Source organism: Stomoxys calcitrans, chromosome 2 (genome assembly GCF_963082655.1).
Source record: "Stomoxys calcitrans chromosome 2, idStoCalc2.1, whole genome shotgun sequence".
NCBI lineage: Eukaryota > Metazoa > Arthropoda > Insecta > Diptera > Muscidae > Stomoxys > Stomoxys calcitrans.
The window spans coordinates 148,754,389-148,773,208 of NC_081553.1; the positions used below are offsets into that span (position 1 = coordinate 148,754,389).

Sequence of the window (18,820 nt, forward strand, 5' to 3'; positions counted from 1 at the left end):
GCACCTTTTGGTGCTTTATGATGTAAAGTCAAAATATTTGTTTTTTAAGTAATTCACCAGAATAGAACCACATTAAGTTTTTACCCCCCTACAGGGTAGAATAATTTTTTTGAGTTCACCCGAAATGGTAAAAATTTGTGTTTTCAGTCGCCAGAAAAAGTTACGAATTAACTTAATTAAACAGTCGTAATTTTGTTACGAATTATATTTAAAGAGGTGAAAGCTATGATAAAAAGTGCAAATGGTGTACATACGATATACTGAGCTAACGCCTCCGGAAAAACGAATATTTCTTCGAATTACCTCAAATGTATCCCATTCTACTGCTAAAATAATGGATTTTGCCTCACTTATTGCAAGAAAATCCACCGTTAACGGTACTGTTATGAGAGCTGGCCATCTGTAGCTTAGGAAATTATAGAAAATACCATCACAAAATGGATCCCGTCAAAAATTGCGACTTGAATTCGCTAAGGACTATCCCAGCAAAAAATGTTACCTGCCTTGGAGACAGGTAACATTTTTGCGCATTTCGAATGCGAAATAATTATATACATTGTAAAGTAATATTCCTTAAAAAATTTAAGAATATGAGGTTAACATACTTTTGTGGACTAATCTATTGTATGCATGAAAAATAGCTTCATAGTATGGTAAAGACGTATTTTTTTGCTTCCATATTGCTTCCGATCGGCGGTTGTGTAAGTTAATAGCGAACTAAGCTCAATGAACAAAGTTCAAATGAAACACTGCGATTTTCAAGAGCGTGCTTATCTGCGTGCTCATAAAAAAAATAATATCATCAGTTGAATTTGCGAACTCGAACAATAAAGTCATCGCGCGTGTTTGATTTTTTTTTCTCTCTTCATTTTTTTTGCTGAAGCCGGTAAACAAAAACAAAGTAATTACGATTTTAGAATTAACTTGTTTTCCAAATTATATTTTCAGATTTCTACCATTAAAAAGATTTTAGATAATGGAAAGAAAAATTGGAGTTGTTTTTTTTGATATTAGCCTGCTTATGGATTTTAATATGGATTTATTGGACTATAGGTTAGGTTAGGTTGAATAGAGGGTGCAGATATAAATCCGCCCATGCCACTATGGACATACACCTAAGCCATTAATCGGCTTGTTGTGCGCTCTAAAAACTACAAATTAACCTATAAAAAGAAAATGTTAAGTTAGGAATTCCGTGCTACTAACAAAATCCCCGTAATTGTTTTCAATACCACTCCCGGGCCATCCCGAGCACAATTAAGACAGTCTCTTTCCTTATAGGTGATACTCTTCAATCATTCCAACAAAGCCTCTCAAAAAACTTGAGAGCGATGCGCTTTTTGTTATTCCACGCCTTCAAAGGACGTACTCGTTTGCCAGTGAAGGCTGATGACCTGCCATCTTGTGTATTCGTTAGAATCCTCTGCAGACCAGTTGCCAGTGGAGCCTGCGGCAGTCGATTCACCTGTTGAGGTCTTAGTGGCAGACGGCCTGATACCACCACCGCCGCTTTGGGTCTTTGGAGTCCGTCCATGCCTGAGCCACTCCACTGGAGGCAGACGCAGGGCTTCAACCGCCCTGTGACTAACAGTATTGTAGCTATCTTGAGTGGTGCAGAGATATTCTTAAGGAGCGACACTTTTGCTTCACTTAACCGTTCAAACCAGAAAGGTTTAAAAACAACCAAGTATTAGCAGATTTTTTAGTTACAATAACAGAGCGAAATTGAAAAGTTTGCTAAAACAACGGTCACATTTTTGCTAACACAGCAGTCATGTCGGCTTTCCAATTTTTAACAGACAATTTTCTTTGACTGTGCTTGTCTTTCGGGGCCTCACGAAAGGTCACGTGGCATAGAGGTTAGAATGTCCTCCTATAAATTCGAACGGATGGGGTTTGGTTTCCTCTATTAACTGTTTATTGAATGAAAAATTGCTAAAGGAGAAGAATTTTGGATGATTAAAAATTGTACTTTAATTCATTCAGCTGTGTTTTATTGAGTCCTAGGGTAGCAAAAACTACCGCTTGTCAAATTAAACGGAGACCAAGAATATTGCAAATATTAAAGAAAGTTCATAGTCTATCATCTTTCCACAAATTAAATTCGAAATTATCTTGGGTATTTTTCGTAAAAGCATTTGCGTAATTTTTTCCAAATATGATAGCCTTGTATAGGAGACATTCACATGGGTGGACAACATCGGCAGTTATGGACTATTACAAATTTCCACTATTCAGCATCATGTTTGAAAGATGTGTTTTTATAGCCCCCACTATAGGATGGGTGTAATCTAAGACCCAACAAAGTATATAAAGTGTGATTTTTTAAGAGCTTTAGGAATGTATTTCAAAAAAGACACATAAAATTCAGAAAAATGCATGAAATCTTTATTTGAATCGATAGTACGGTCCATATACTTTAATGTTTGAAGATTATTTCTTTCAAATGTTGACTGTGACGCGTCCGTCTGTTTAGACATGAGGTTTAAGATAGTCCCCCAAAAAATTGTCTAAAGGCGTTAAATCGCACGATTTAGGCGGCCAATTGATTGGTTCCGAACGTAAAATTAAATGTTCACCGAACTCGCCTCTTAATAACTCCATTGTTAAGCGTGCTGTGTGGCATGTGGAACCGTTTTGTTGAAACCACATATGCAAGTCAAGCTCTTGCACTTTGGGCAAAAAAAAGTTGGATATCATCTCACGATACCACAACGTTCACCATTCACAGTGACATTACGATTCGCATCATTTTTGGTGAAGTATGTTCCAATGATGCCACCAGCCCATAAACCGCACCAAACTGTGACATTTTCTGGATGCATTGGTAGCTCTTGCAATGCTTCTGGCTGATCTTCACTCCAAAATTGACAATTCTGCTTAATAAAAATCAATAATTTGCAAGCGTTGTTCGTTTGTAAGACGATTCATGGTTAAATTATAGACCAAATAGAAGATGTTTGACATTGAAACAAAACACGAAACGTGCGTGAGCTGTTTAAACCAGTGTTGCCAAAATGATAACAAAAAAATCACCCTTTATATTGTATATCGTTTTGACATTCTATGTCGATAAAGCAATGCCCGTCTGCCTGTTGAAAGCACGCTATCTTTCGAAGGAATTAAGCTAGGCACTTGAAATTTTACACAAATATTTCGATTAGTGTAGGTCGGTTGGGATTGCTAATGGGCCATATCGGTCCATGTTTTGATATTGTTACCAAGTAAACCGCGCAATTCTTGTCCGATTTGGCTGAAATTTTGTATAATATATACCTGATATAGCTCCCATATAAACTAATCTCCCGATTTGACTCCTTGAGCCCCTATAGGGCGCAATTCTTATCCGATTTGGCTATAATTTTGCAAAATGAGTAAAGGAGTAATGCTAGGTACTTGAAATTTTGCACAAATATTTCGATTAGTGTAGGTCGGTTGGGATTGCTAATGGGCCATATCAGTCCATGTTTTGATATAGTTACCAAGTAAACCCATCTTGGATCTTGACCACCTAGAGAGCGCAATTCTTGTTCGATTTGGCTGAAATTTTGTGTGAGATGTTTTGTTTGGTCTAAATTGATTCAGGACGCAATTTTTGTGATTTGGCTGAAACCCACCCCTTCCCCTATGACCTTCAACATACATGCCAAATATGGTCTGAATCGGTCCAAACCCTGATATAGCTCCCATATAAACTAATCTCCCAGATTTGACTCCTTGAGCCTCTATAGGGCGCAATTCTTATCCGATTTGGCTATAACTTTGCACAATGAGTAAAGGAGTAATGCTAGGCACTTGAAATATTGTACAAATACCTCCTATATGTATAAAAATATACTTCTTGAGCCTCTAGAGAGTACAATTCTTATCGAATTTGGCCAAAATTTTGTACTGTGTTAAATATGGTCTGAATCGGTCTATAACATGATAAAGCTTCTATATAAACCGATCTCCAGAATTTACTTCTTGAGCCCCTATAGAGCGCAATTCCTCTCCGATTTTGTTGAAATTTTGTACTTTGGTATCCACTATGGTCTCCAACATCCAAACCAAGAAGGGTCTGAATCGATCCATATTCCGATATAGCTCTAATAGCATAGATATTATTATTCATTATCTCTTGTTTCCTATAAATAGATACCGTGCAAAGATCTTGACAAATGCGTTCCATGGTGGAGGGTATGCCAGATTCGGCCCGGCCGAACTTAGCACGCTTTTACTTATTTTTATTTTTATTAAATGATTAAAGATACACAAACATCACATTAAAGGACACATAAGCCACACCAAAAATATTCAAGACATTAAATGTATGAGCTTTGTAAGCCCGAGAATTTGCGTTAGGAAGATTTTGTTCACGTAATTGACTTTTTTATTTATATTCTGAAACCGCAGACATAATTAAGGTTAGTGTTCATCTACTATGGCTGTGCCTTTTTAAAATAAGTTTATTGCAACTAGTTGAACGAAAGTAACGATGCAGCACCGAATATCACTTTTTTGCTGCTGACGCAAGAAATATATACGGCACTGGCTGCGGTGTAAACTATTCGACAATCGAAAGAAGACTATTTTATTAACAAAAGTGGTAAATTATATGAATGTGCAGAGTTAAAAGTGTGGCTCCAACGTTTAACTAAAAAGTGAACGTTAGTGCTCATGCAACCGTAAACAGATGATGGAAGCTTAATCGAGAGATGTCTCAAAACTGGTTTTTTGATTCATTTTTAAACCAACCGAAGCGAAGAGAAAGAATGGGAGAAAAAAAGATTGGAAATGTGAGCGGCATTATCGACATGCAAACTTACTCCCTTTAAACTCTATGAAAAATAAGGGCTGCCAGATTGTTCCGTTTGTGATAAGTAGAGCCGCAAAGTGTCCATTTACCACTTTGCCATTTTTACACTAATTTCACACCAATTTGTACATTAAGCCCTATAATAGCCCTCGACAGTTGAGGCATATACATTGCAGTTTGGATGTAAAAATACGCTCAGAGAAATTTGTAAATAAAACAGAAGAAATTTTTGCTCTAACAAAAGCAAACTTACTCCCTTTAAACTCTATGAAAAATAAGGGCTGCCAGATTGTTCCGTTTGTGATAAGTAGAGCCGCAAAGTGTCCATTTACCACTTTGCCATTTTTACACTAATTTCACACCAATTTGTACATTAAGCCCTATAATAGCCCTCGACAGTTGAGGCATATACAGGGTGGCTGATGAATATTGCTACAATGATGAATATTGCTACATTTTTTTTTCGGTGTATGGAATACATTTTTCTTTTATTCATGTTAAATTAAATTATTAAATTAATTATTAAATTATTATTAATTAAATTAATTAATTAATTAATTAAATTAATTATTAAATTATTATTATTAAATAGAAAAAAAGTTATTACATTTTTTTTTGGTAGCGGCTTTCATCAGCCACCCTGTACATTGCAGTTTGGATGTAAAAATACGCTCAGAGAAATTTGTAAATAAAACAGAAGAAATTTTTGCTCTAACAAAAGCAAAACTGTGGAAAAGATGATAGCAAAAATTATTTTTGCCTTTACTATGGTTTTCAGAAGGTATTACGTCTTTAGGGGTTATAGCGTGCAATTTCCAATTTTCTACAATATGCAAAATTTTTTGATGATTTTAAATAACAGACAAAATATTTACGAAATCATATTTATGCCTTTAAACAAAAAATATACTACATTTGCGAAAAATTTGTTAGTATGTAGCTAATGCTTTAATTTAATTTTTAGGTAAAATTAAAAACAAAAAAAAGTAAAAAACAAAAATTATTCGCAATCAGCAAACGATGTTCACTGATTTCTTTTGGTAGAAAAAGTGGTATTTGATCCTACGACACCCATGCCAAACACGCTCTAAATCGATCAATAACAACATATGGGGGCATGACGACCGAGCTTCCAATTAAACTTGTCTGTCTTATAACCGGCTTCGCCGACACGCAGTGGGATGGAAAAATTGAGTGGAAAATGGTCATATATAAACGGAAAAAGACATCTTCACGAAATTTTATATAGCTATAGCTGAGATGGATAATACAATGCAAGATCCTAGATGGCCCATTGGGGGGCCTTCAAATTTGGACACCACGGCCCTACAATCCTATGTTCGGGCCTCTAAAAGCGCATCTATGCTCCGATTTTGAAATATTTTTATCTGCCAGAAAGTGCTCGAAAAACATGCTTTGTGTTCGGGATATCTTTTATAGTGTCTTATAAATTCAAGTAACAAAAATTCGCAGAGCATGTTGTTGGTAAAGGTACATTTTTCATCTGATTCATATAGCTGACAACATTTATATTTTTGCTGCATTATATGCTACCGTTTGATTTTTCAGTCAATGTTATGCGAGCTACTAATAAAAAAAATTTGAAAAAAGCCATTGTGGCATTTTTTGGTTAAAAAAGATTATTCCAATGTTTTGTCTCTTTAAAGAAAATTTCAATTTAGCTTACTATACTGTAAAGAGGACATAACGAAGAGGCTTTCCAATGACATTTTTATAGTTTGCCTTGACTCTAGTAGGGGAAATGTTGAGGACAATATTGAAATTTTTTATGAGAAAATTTAAAACCCGTTCGAGTTCTTAAAACGCAAAGCAAGTATTTAAATACAAGGACTTTTTTTGCGCTATCCCAGGATAGAGGTCTCTACGTGAAATGTGGCCCAAATGTATACTTATTATCTGAACAGTGATGCCAAAAATTTACCAACAAAGAGCGCAATAAAAATTTTACAAATGGTAAAAAAAGTAAAATTTTGTGAAATAAAGCGCGAACTTGTTTTTTTTTTAATTGTTTTGCAAATAGGTGTATATTGCGAAAAACTTTTACAAAATATCATAATTTTTTTAAAATACTTGGAATAAATAAAAAACCTAGGAAATCACGACGAGTGAACAAATTGACAAAAAATAGTGGGCCGCCGCCATCGAATGTTTTAATTTTGTCATCCAGCTGTTGACTTGGTTGACACATCAGAACGCCGAAATTCAAATCACGGGTGGAACCCCAGAAAACATAGTTAATGGAAATTTTCCCCTCGTTAATGCTGGCGACATTTGTGATATATTCAGTCATGTGAAACTTTTCTTCGAAGAGGTGTCTTTAAGCTGCGTTCGGACTCGGCAAAAAGTCGTCGCTGATCGTTAAGCTAAAACATTGATCGGACTCCACTCATTAATTCGGGTGGAATTTTTGTGAGCAAATTCATATTAATTGCAATATACTTAAATGCTTCCCATTCACAGAAGGCGACATCAAAAAACTCATACTTTCGAAAAAATCGCTAACTAGAAATGCAAAAAGCGTCCTCTCCTTTTATTGTTTTGCACTAGATGGGATTTTTCGGTTCTTTGGTAACCTAAAAAGCACTAAATTCAGTGCGAAAGGCACTAATTTGGCATCCCTGTGCCTAAAATACATTGGAACTTTACTTGCCAGCTACCGACGGTCGAAGAACAATTACATTTTCTTCGAAATGGTATAAAATCAATTTAGAGCTGTTGCGTTCCTATAAAATCAATAGAAATAAAATCTTGCCAACCCTCTTGGTTCAATGAACGTAGTGAAAACCTGATTGATGAAATAAATATATGCATATAAACGCTGCAAACGTTTAAATACTCCCTCCTTACATAGTCAATTCAAATCTGCTGGGAAAACTATTTCAAAACAAATCAACACTGCAAAAGCGTCCTATTTTCAAAACGAATTTCAAAATGCTGTTGACACCAACTGCAAATGGAGGGAAATTCGAAACATTGGAACGGAAATAGAACACATCTTAACAATTCGAATGTTGACTGAAATGAGCTCAACGTACGTTTCGTTAATATTGCCCCAGATGTATTCAATTCCCCACATATATGAACTACTATGCCCTTCATCTATTGAGAATCCATTTATTTTCCTCTGCATAGATGAGAATGAGTTCTTCGAAAGCGTCCACATTATCAATTTGGGGTTTGATGAAATTGATCCTCCGTTCCTGAGACTATTATTACGTAACTTATTAAACCACATTACTAACCACATTTCCAACTCTATATTAAATAAATCGATTTGATCCTCCGTTCCTGAGACTATTATTACGTAACTTATTACACTACATTACTAACCACATTTCCAACTCTATATTAAATAAATCGATTTGTCTACTGAGTGGCATATCGCAAAGGTTTTACTTATTCCCAAAGCAAATAAAGACTACCGCTCATAGTTAAGCTGTATGTCCACTGTGGCATGGGGCGGTTTAATGTCCGCAACCTCTTTTCAACCTAATCTAACCGCCCTATTGCTATATTACGTTTTTTGTCTGATTTTTGTCTGAACGCATTATGTCTGATCAATTTGATAAGTAATTTTCCAACCGAGAAAGACTTACCAGAATGATATCGGAAGGAAAGAAGGTGCTGCATTGCCCTGTAAAATATTAGTGAAGACCTTCGCCAAAACATGGCAGACAAAATGATGTTCTACTTACTTCTTTTGGATCACAGTAAAGCGAATAATCTTCCGGATGTTCCAGCAGAAAAAACATATGGTTGACGTAACGTAATATTTGGGCAGTACAATATATATTGTAAATATATTGTCGCTTTTTATCATATAACATGATATATACTACAATATAATTGGTAATTAAATAATATTGTCAGATTTACTTTTTTACAATATGTATTGTCAATTTTCGTACATACTATGTATATATAAATTTAGAATTTCGTATTTTGTCAGTCACCATTTGTTTGTTACGTTTCTTGCTTGCTTTGCTTTTCTTCCAGTACTCTACTTGAACAATTTTTTTAGTTTTATCTATATGTGGTTGAGGAGCCTATCTACATCACTTTCTTAAAGAAGAAATTGCGCAATAAATTTATGTCACACCGATTCGGCCGGGCCGAACTTTGGATACCCACCACCTAGGGTATATATGTAAACCCCCCTTCGTCACAATCCGGTGAAAACTGGATAACTTATGCACTCAACTTCGACACGGACATTAAGTGGTCTAATAAATATAAGTCACTGTTCCTTGGTCTTTTTGGCATATAGCTGCCAAATACAAAGCGATCTGAACTATATAGGACACGGATTTCGAAAAGCCTAACATAAGTAACTGCGTCAAATTTCAAAAAAAAAAAAAAAATCGTATAATAAATGCGCTTTTTATAGTGCCAAGATTTTAAATCGAGAGATCGTTCTGTATGGCACCTATAAACAAATCTGGACCGATCTGGACTAAATTAAACAATTATATAGTAATCATCCTATTTTATTATAACTCCACAACTATATCCGTAGTTATTTCTTAAAAGGGACTGGTTTCGATCATTTTTCACATTTTCAGGCAATAAATCTTCTTTTTATGGGATTAAGATTAGATCAACGCTTAAACTTCCGCCAACACATCTCAATGCTTGTAAACAAAGCACGTAGTGCTCTTGGCTTCATGAAACGCTGGAGTAAAGAACTTAATAATTTCTCTGTGACGAAAAACTTATATACGTCGCTAGTTAGAAGTAATCTCGAGTACGGTTCAGTGGAATGGGATCCGTACTGCAATATTCATTCTGATTTGATAGAATCGATTCAAAAACAATTTCTACTATTTTGTCTCCGTCGAAATGGGTGGGACAGAAGTCCATTACCTTCGTATGAGTACCGATTAAATCTTATAAAGCTTCCTACATTAAAAAGTCGTAGAACCATGCTAAACATTACATTTTTGACTAAATTATAAAACCAAATATGCCAATAATGATTCTTTTCGGCACCTATGTTATCAATTTAATCAACTGAAAGATATAATAGATCTATCTAAGAATCGAGAAAGTTTAAAAAGGAAAATTATATTTTTTTTAAATTCTTAGGTTAATACATTTGTAAATATATGGTTATTAGTCGGTAAGGGTATTTATTATCTATAGACTTAAATAAAAAAAAAACCTAAATTGGGTTATGAGCTTTAGATCCTTAATCGTCATATCGGTCTATATGGCAGCTATGTATATCTTAACACAGTCCGATCTCTACCATATTTGGGTCAGAAGGAGGGTGCCTTAAAACAACTCACTGATTCAAATAAATAAAAGGTATTTAAGATTAGAAAACGAATATGATATCCAATTGTCGAACCAAGTTTATGAGGGACCACCTCCATACACTTGGAACTCCCAAAACACCTCAAAATCGGACAAATTTACGACCATAGCAATATGGGGCTCAAAAGAAAGGTCTTTGGAAGTAAAGAACGAATCTGATATCAATATTCGGGAAAAGTGTCTATGGGGCTACCCCACCCCCCATAACACCACCCAAGTAGGAAGTATGTGTTGACCTTTCCAATATGGGACTGTAATAAGAAGTATTTTAGAGTAGAACACGAATCTGATATATATTTTCAGAGCCAAGTCACTGAACGGCCACCCCATCCCCCAAAACACCCCCGAAATCGGTCATGTTTACCGACTATGGAAATATGGGGCTCAAATGAAAGGTATTTGGCAGTAGACCACGAATCTGATATCAACATTCGGGACCTACTGCCTAGGGGACGTTCCACCCCCATAACAATGCCCAAATAGGACGTATTTGCTCACCATGACAATTTTGGGTCTTAAAGGGAGTTCAAATAATAGGTTTTTTAGAATAAAACACGAATCTGATATATATTTTCACAGCCAAGTCACTAAGTGGCCGCCCCATCCCCCAAACCGGTCATGGTTGCCGACTATGGGAAAATGGGCTCAAATGAAAGGTTTTTGGGAGTAGACCATGAATCTGATGTCAACATTCAACCAACTGTCTAGCGGATGTCCCATCACCATAACAACCCCCAAATAGGACGTATTTTCTCACCGAGACAATTTGGGTCTTCAAGACAGTGGAGCTCGAGTTTCCATACCCGAAACCGGACATATTTGCTGGCTTTAACAATAAGGGGTTTAAATGAATGGTATTGGAGAATTTGACATCCAATTTTAAGGCCAATGGCATAAATGATATCTTCTATTATATAAAAATGAAATTGTTGCGCTTTGTTTGTGTGTTTGTTTGTCTGTTCCGTATAGACTCAAAAACGGCTGAACCGAAGGGGGAGAGGACCCTCCTCCATACCCCAATTTTCAAAAAACCCAGATCTCGGAGATGCGTGCTCCCACCCCAAAAAAGCCCCAAGAGGACCCTTCAACCGCTTGAGCAATATGGATATCAAATGAAAAGTATTCAAAAGTAGAATACAAATCTGACACAAACATTTTTTTTGGTGTCTGAGGGCCCTCCCCGCCCACCTAAACCCCCTAGGAGGACTAATTAACCGATTGGGACAAAATGGATTTCCAATGAAAGCTATTTAAATGCAGAGTCCAATGCTGATATAAAAATTTATTCCTTGGTGTCTGAGGCGCCCCACCCCCCAAAACCCCTCAACAGGACAATGGGACAATATGGGTATCAAACGAAAGATATTTGGAAGCTGAATACATATATGTTATAAGAATTTGGTCCAAGGTGTCTACGGGGCCGTCCCATCCCCAAAAACCCCCAAAACAGGCGTAAATATCCAACGTCGCAAAAGGAGTTAACGTGTAGTTCGATTGGGATAATATGTCAATTAAAGGAAAGGTCTATAGTAGTTTATTTCGAATCTAATGTTGGTATAAGAATTCAAGCATCTGGGTCATGTCCTACCGTTCGGAAGGACAGTAGATCGCGACAATAAAAGATTCAAATAAATTGTCGTTTGGTTCTTAGCATCGGGGGGACCACCCAATAAATGCAACACCAAACTGTCATGTAGGATGACCGAGAACATTTGTACCCAAATGAAAGGACGTGTCAGAGGGCAATCCCTCTCCTACACTACCCAAAAATAAAATGGAATTAAAAATAATATATGAATGATATTAAATAATATATGAAGGCCAATCAGGATTGAATAGGACAGAAAGATCTTTGGCAGTAGAGTACATTTTTACCCTTAAATTGGGATGGAGACAAGAGGACCTGCGGATCTTTGAGAATCTGATATCCCAAATGGTCGCTTTGAAATATGATTTTGATTGCAGATACCCAATACAAAAAAAATTATTAGTGTGAATCTAAATGAGACCCGCAGGACTGAATATCGATAGCCTCCTTCAAAATGCTTGACATTATGGGGTTCAAACAAAATCGTGCTATAGCACAATGCTGATATTATTGTACTTCAGGGTCCGCCTCTAAACTCCCTTGCCAACTATGGCGATAAATAATATGTAGGTATTTGATAGTAGAAAACAAATTTGATATCCAATTTTAATGCCAAATGTTTGGGGGTCGTGTCACCCCATAAACTCCCTCTAAACCAATGGCAATTGGGGCCCAAATTTATGTAATTTGAGAGTAGAGCACGATGCAGATACTTTTTCAGGACTAAGTACGTGGGTTACCGCCCCTCCCTGCATACCCCTTAAATAGGACATATTTAGATTATGGATTATGGCAAAAAGGGGCTTAAATCTGTATCTGTTTCATGGCGCCTCACCTCATAAACTTCCCCTAAACCACACATTTATACCGACTATATCAATATGTAGCTCCAATGTGGTTTTTGTGAGTGGAGTATGAATCTGATATCCACTTTCGGGGAAAGAGTTTGGCTGCTCTAATCCACCACCAAATCCAAGAGAATGAAGTAGATCTAACATCCAAACTTCAATGGGCGATCCCTCCGATCTCGGAGATGGGTGGGGCGATTTAAGCGAAATTTAGTTTATAATAACTTATATTCAGATGTTTGTATCCTTATTTAGGGAGATATCTAGGGGGCCGCCCCACCTCCAAAGCCACCAGCCAAATGGAATATAAACCAAAACTGACAATATGGGACTCAAAAGAAATTTATTTGACACCAGATTTGAGATATATGGCGATCCGCCTAACCCCCTAAAACACCCCCATACCGGACATATTTACCGACCATAGCAATATAAGGCTCCAATGAAAGGCATTTGGGAGAAGAGCACCAATATAACATCCAAATTGGCGCGAAATATCTGAAAGGACGTACCAGCACCCCCAAACAGAACTTATTTCCTGACGTGACCGTATAGGGCTCAGATAAAATAAGAGAGTGAAAGACGGCGCAGCGGAGTGGGCCATGTCCAGCTAGTATCTAAATATAGTTTTATCTGAAACATTTGGGGCGGATGTTGGGAGGCCTAAAACAACTCACTGTTCCAAATTTCAGCGAAATCGGATAAAAAATAAAGCCTTATTGGCTATAAATCTCTCTAAAGATCTCGAGATTATTTTTTGAAGACAAAAGTCTATTTATTATGCTTATCTGTCCCAAACAACATTTTCCTATTTTTTTTTGTTTTGACAAATTTTAATAAAAATTTTTCAAGACAAAATTTAAACCCATTACGCCTGACCCCCGATTCCGTTGTCTGATTTTGGTGACATTTTATGTATTTATAATTTAGAGATTTTTAAATATTTAGAATTTTAAAAATTTTTGAGTAAAAAAATCTTTCTATTTCCTAAGCCCCTACAACCAGAAAATCATTTCCTTAATACTTTATGACCATTGAGCGAAGAAAGCTGGATTTAATGATTTTGGTATAAAATCGCACCTCAAAAGATGTAGGATTATTGCCATAAATTTTTTTCTTTAATATAGAAATTATCAAATGCAACAAGACATTAAAAAGGGATTCCAGAAATCTCACTCCTAAGATAATGAACCTTGGTCGCAATTGAAATCGCTATGCAGGAAACCAGTCAAATGCTTCTAGCAACAACACACTTTTGCTGACTTTTAAATATTTTTTTTTTTTGCTATACTATTCTTTGAATGGTCTAAAGTCCAACAATATCCTGCAATGGAATCTCAATAAGATTCTAAGACCGAAAAAAGGAAGCGCAAACAAAAAAAGTATAAAAATTGTTCCGAAAGACAAACATTTAACAAAAATTTTTTTAATACCTAATTCTATACGAATTTTCTCTTAAATCTAGTTTTATTATTTTAGTTGAAATTTTATATGTAAAAAAATACTATTTGAAAATTAAAATCAAAAGTCTTAAAATCAAATATTTTTCTGGTTAGTCCGAAAAATCTATCCAAAGAATAATTATTGTAGTAATATTTTATTATAAATTATTTGAATTACATCAGCAATTAAATGAAAAAGTTTATGTACTCGGAAACACAAATTTTGAACGCCGAATTGATCATTCGGAGTAATTTACATTTTAAAATAGTTATTTCAAATAAAACCATTTCGTCTTTTTTCTCGGAATTCCATAATTCACTATACAGTATTTAAGGCAGTTGATACGGAGCTCATAATGATTAAGGAACGAAAATTCTACTAGAAATTTATTAGTTCTGTTGGCTTAAACCGTAGATATGAACACAGTGAAATAATATTTAAAACGTCTTAAAATTTCCGTTTTGAATTTTTGATTTTCTTCCAAGAAAATTTTTTTACAATGAAAAGATTTTGCGAATAATGATTTCCTTATGTGTTATTCACGAAACCCTTCAATGAAATACGTCGAATTAAATTGCATGTTTACAAAAAAAAGGTTGTTAGTATGTGTTTCACAGTGAAATATCCATGTTTTTCACGATTACTTTTTAGAAAAATTACAAAAATATCACTGATAACTAAAAATTTTATTAAAATGTTATCATAGGTAATGGGAATGTCATATTGAATGCTATTATCTACAAAAATTAATCGTAAAAATTTTAACTTTCACAGCGAAAAACGAACTTAATACCCACCTTAAGTGAGGAAATGTGTTAGAATCACATCAGCCAGCAGACTTTTATCTATGAGAGCAAGTTTTATATTACACTTACGTTTGCCGCTAGGTCATTTGACATCAATTAGTGGGAGAATAAAAGAAAAAACCTTACAACTGCAATAACGTAGAAATCTCTTCGTGTTTATGATTTTTAGTTCGTAGTTTATCTCCAATAAATAAAGAAAACTTTAGGACTTACAAAGACATGATGCAAATTATATCCATATACGACAATAGTTATAGGGATTTTTACCGGACATCTTTTCCATCAAAACGGATTTTCGATCGATTTCAATAAAGTTCGAAGATGTAATTAGCGACATTATTTAACCAGAATGTAGATGGTTATTTGTAAAAATTGGCCAACATGTATTTTTTGAAATGTTTAACAATTATAAAGGGTGATTTTTTTGAGGTTAGGATTTTCATGCATTAGTATTTGACAGATCACGTGGGATTTCAGACATTGTGTCAAAGAGAAAGATGCTCAGTATGCTTTGACATTTCATCATGAATAGACTTACTAACGAGCAACGCTTGCAAATCATTGAATTTTATTACCAAAATCAGTGTTCGGTTCGAAATATGTTCAAATTTTGACAAATTTTGTTCAGCGATGAGGCTCATTTCTGGTTGAATGGCTACGTAAATAAGCAAAATTGCCGCATTTGGAGTGAAGAGCAACCAGAAGCCGTTCAAGAACTGCCCATGCATCCCGAAAAATGCACTGTTTGGTGTGGTTTGTACGCTGGTGGAATCATTGGACCGTATTTTTTCAAAGATGCTGTTGGACGCAACGTTACGGTGAATGAACACATTTCGAACCGAACACTGATTTTGGTAATAAAATTCAATGATTTGCAAGCGTTGCTCGTTAGTAAGTCTATTCATGATGAAATGTCAAAGCATACTGAGCATCTTTCTCTTTGACACCATGTCTGAAATCCCACGTGATCTGTCAAATACTAATGCATGAAAATCCTAACCTCAAAAAAATCACCCTTTAGTTGCTTAATGTTTTCAGTTTGTTTGCGTAAAATTTTATGGAAATTAAAGTCATTTAAAACCAATAACCAATAACTTGTTGAAATCATTAAACTAGTTTGAGAGCAAAAATAAGGGCAATTTCATCGAAATACTGAAGCAGATTCGCCTATAAAACGAAAATAACCGAACCCCACTTTGAAGGCTTTGAAAGATTAGGATCGGGCTATGAATAGTGTCTTGACAATCAGTAAAAAATTCAGATCTGACTCCATGGCCAAATGTCACCACAGATGGGTCAGTTACTGCACCCAATGGCGACCACCATTTTCAAAAAATAAAAATAAAAACAAATCGACGTATCTTTACCAATTTCACAGTAACATAAGATTTTAGGCAACTTTTGATTTAAAAAAAAATGTGGTGTGGGGCCCCCACATTGTCGCGACAACAATAATATGCTAAAAGCTGACCATATAAAATCATATTTTTTCCATGCGTGTGTAGAACACAAATGTACGGAGATGATATATAGCTATATATTGGTACTAAAATAAGTGATATTCGAAAATATGTATATGTTATAAAATATGATTTGAATCAAGTTTGAAACTAGTTAAAAATTAATGAACTGTACATTAAGCCATTAAAATTGAAATTACTCATAATTCTAATTCTAGATAATTTAATTGTACTCCTTAATAACACTTCAATACCACGTGTTGAAGCTACTTGTAACTCGGATTTATCTTTTACAACTCTTGGCAAAGTGTATGGAATGCTGCGTAACATATGGACAGTCTGCCTCTCTACACCATTTCAAATGAGCATTTTGTTGGCAGAATCAATCAGAGTTTTCTACAACTGTGATTTTGAAGAAATTCGTAGACTAACTGTTGCTTTCAATTATATTAGCAGATACATCTTGAATAAAAAAGGTTATGAAAGTATTTCAAAATATCCATTTCAAGTTTTTAATCTATCCTTTAAAAACTATCCTAATATTTAAGTTTAATTCTGAAGTCTAGTTCACAAAATTGTCCAAACCAAAGAACCTGAATATATTTTCGCTAATCTAAAATTTTGCACTATGTTATAGAGGGCAGAAAATTATACCACCCAGAATAAACTGCCTGAGCTCGGATTCTTTGTTCAATGTTCGAAGGAACATTCAGCGCATAAGCAACTTTCAGAAAAGAGCCTTTCACATTTTTCAATAATAATAGTAATTAAAATTATTTTATTTTCTAAAATTAAATTATTTAAATTTTCAAATTATAATTTTTTTACAGTTTACAATGTTTTAATTTATTAAAATAATTTTGTAAATTAGATTTAAGTATTCTCTACACAGTACGCTCGAGAGTATCTTTTATGCGATGGGGAGGGGACTTATTCCTGTGTAGTTGGCACATTCCGTCTTGTCTCCTTTCTTGTGTACGGGACATAGTATGCTGAGGTTCCAATCATCGGGTATGCGTTCTTCTAGCCAGATTGCGTCTTAAATAGTTCAGCGGGTAACCTGTCGGCTCCTGCTGCCTTGTTGTTCTTTAGTCTGGTCACTGCTACTTGGACCTCATTCTGACTAGGAGGTAAACATTCTATACCATCATCAGGGATTTATTCTGCGGTATCCTCTTCGCCACCAACTTCGGACACTAGCAGTTGGGTAAAATGTTCTTTCCATATCCTGAGCATGTTATCTGTGTCAGTTACCAGATTTCCTTTTTTGTCTCTGCAGGAGGATGTGCCTGCACCAAAGCCATTGGTTTGATGTTTAATTCTTTGGTAGAATTTCCGGACTTCATTCTGACTCCTGTACTTCTCAATCAATCTCGATCACACTCACGTCTTTCCATTTCCCTTTTCTTTCTTTCAAGTACGGATTTCGCGGCATTTTCCATGGAGTGGGCAATAGTTTGCCACTGGGCCATTATATCATTGGAACAAGGAGTGCTTTCATCGGAACAAGGAGTGCTTTCATCAGTTGGGTCAGTCGAGTGGAGAATGTCGCTGCCGTTTGTTGTGTTTGCAGCTTTTCAATGTCCAGCTTCCGTGCAGTGTCAGATCGTACTTTCCTCGCCATGTTCAAACGGGTGCGAACCTTTGCTGCAACAAGGTAATGATCCGAATCTATATTCGCTCCAGGGATCGATCGTACATCTAACACGCCAAGTGGCTTTGTGAATATTTTTATGTTGAAATCTGGTGCTACTAACTACCATGTTTTTTGCCGCGGCGAAATCTAGCAGCCTCAACCCATTACTGGACGTTATTTCGTGGAGACATAACTTTCCGACTGTTGGACCAAAAATGTCTTCTTTCCCTATTTTCGCATTAAAATCTCCCAGAACGATTTTAATATCATGAGCGGAGCAGCGGTCATATTTTCTCTAGGCGCTCGTAGAAATTATCCTTGGTCTGCTCGTCTTTGTCTTCCGTCGGGGCATGGGCACAAATAAGGCTGATGTTGAAGAATTTGGCTTTTATACGAATTGTGGCTAGCCTCTCATCCACCGGAGTAAAGCTGGAGACAAGGTGTTTCAGTCTTCGACTAACCACAAATCCACAGCCAAATTCGTGCCTCGTGTTAAGGCAGCTATAGTATAGTTCGTCACCATTTGGTGTTGTAGTGACGCCATTCCCAGTCCATCGCACTTCCTGTAAGGCGGTAATATCTGCCTTGTACTTCTCCAATACAACCGCCAGCGCGTATACTGCACCTTCTCTATAAAGGGTGCGGACATTCCAGGTGCAGATCCGCAAATCATGGTCCTTTTTTTTCGTTTGCGTGGGTCGCCAACGTTGGGGGGGTCCGTTTTTACTATTCCTTTGTCTCTCATAGTAGTTCTCAGTTTTCCGGGGGCGGGTTACTGGCCCAGCGCCCCAACCGCATGGGTTTGCGGGATTGCATGTAACCCTCGTTGTGGCGAGCCGCTTGCTCCAAGATCCGACGCTCGCCGCCCCTAACCTGGGAACAGACGCTGATGTTGGCCATTGGT

At 36.1% G+C, this 18,820-nt stretch overlaps 2 protein-coding genes across 16 annotated transcripts in view; one reads left to right on the forward strand and one right to left on the reverse strand.

Moving 5' to 3' along the window:
• Window positions 1-4,558, reverse strand: part of LOC106092742 (uncharacterized) — a 338,752-nt gene extending 334,194 nt beyond the window's left edge. For 9 of the 11 annotated variants that reach the window (XM_059361957.1, XM_059361955.1, XM_059361953.1 and 6 more), the window contains exon 1: window positions 4,142-4,546. The gene's annotated coding sequence lies outside the window, so the exon portion shown is untranslated. Of the gene's footprint in view, window positions 1-4,141 lie in introns of all 11 variants that reach the window. The other 2 variants (XM_059361959.1, XM_059361952.1) reach the window with 2 other exon arrangements.
• The window catches only part of LOC106084621 (tudor domain-containing protein 1), a 787,010-nt gene that overhangs the window by 415,625 nt on the left and 352,565 nt on the right, over window positions 1-18,820 (forward strand). The window lies entirely within an intron of this gene.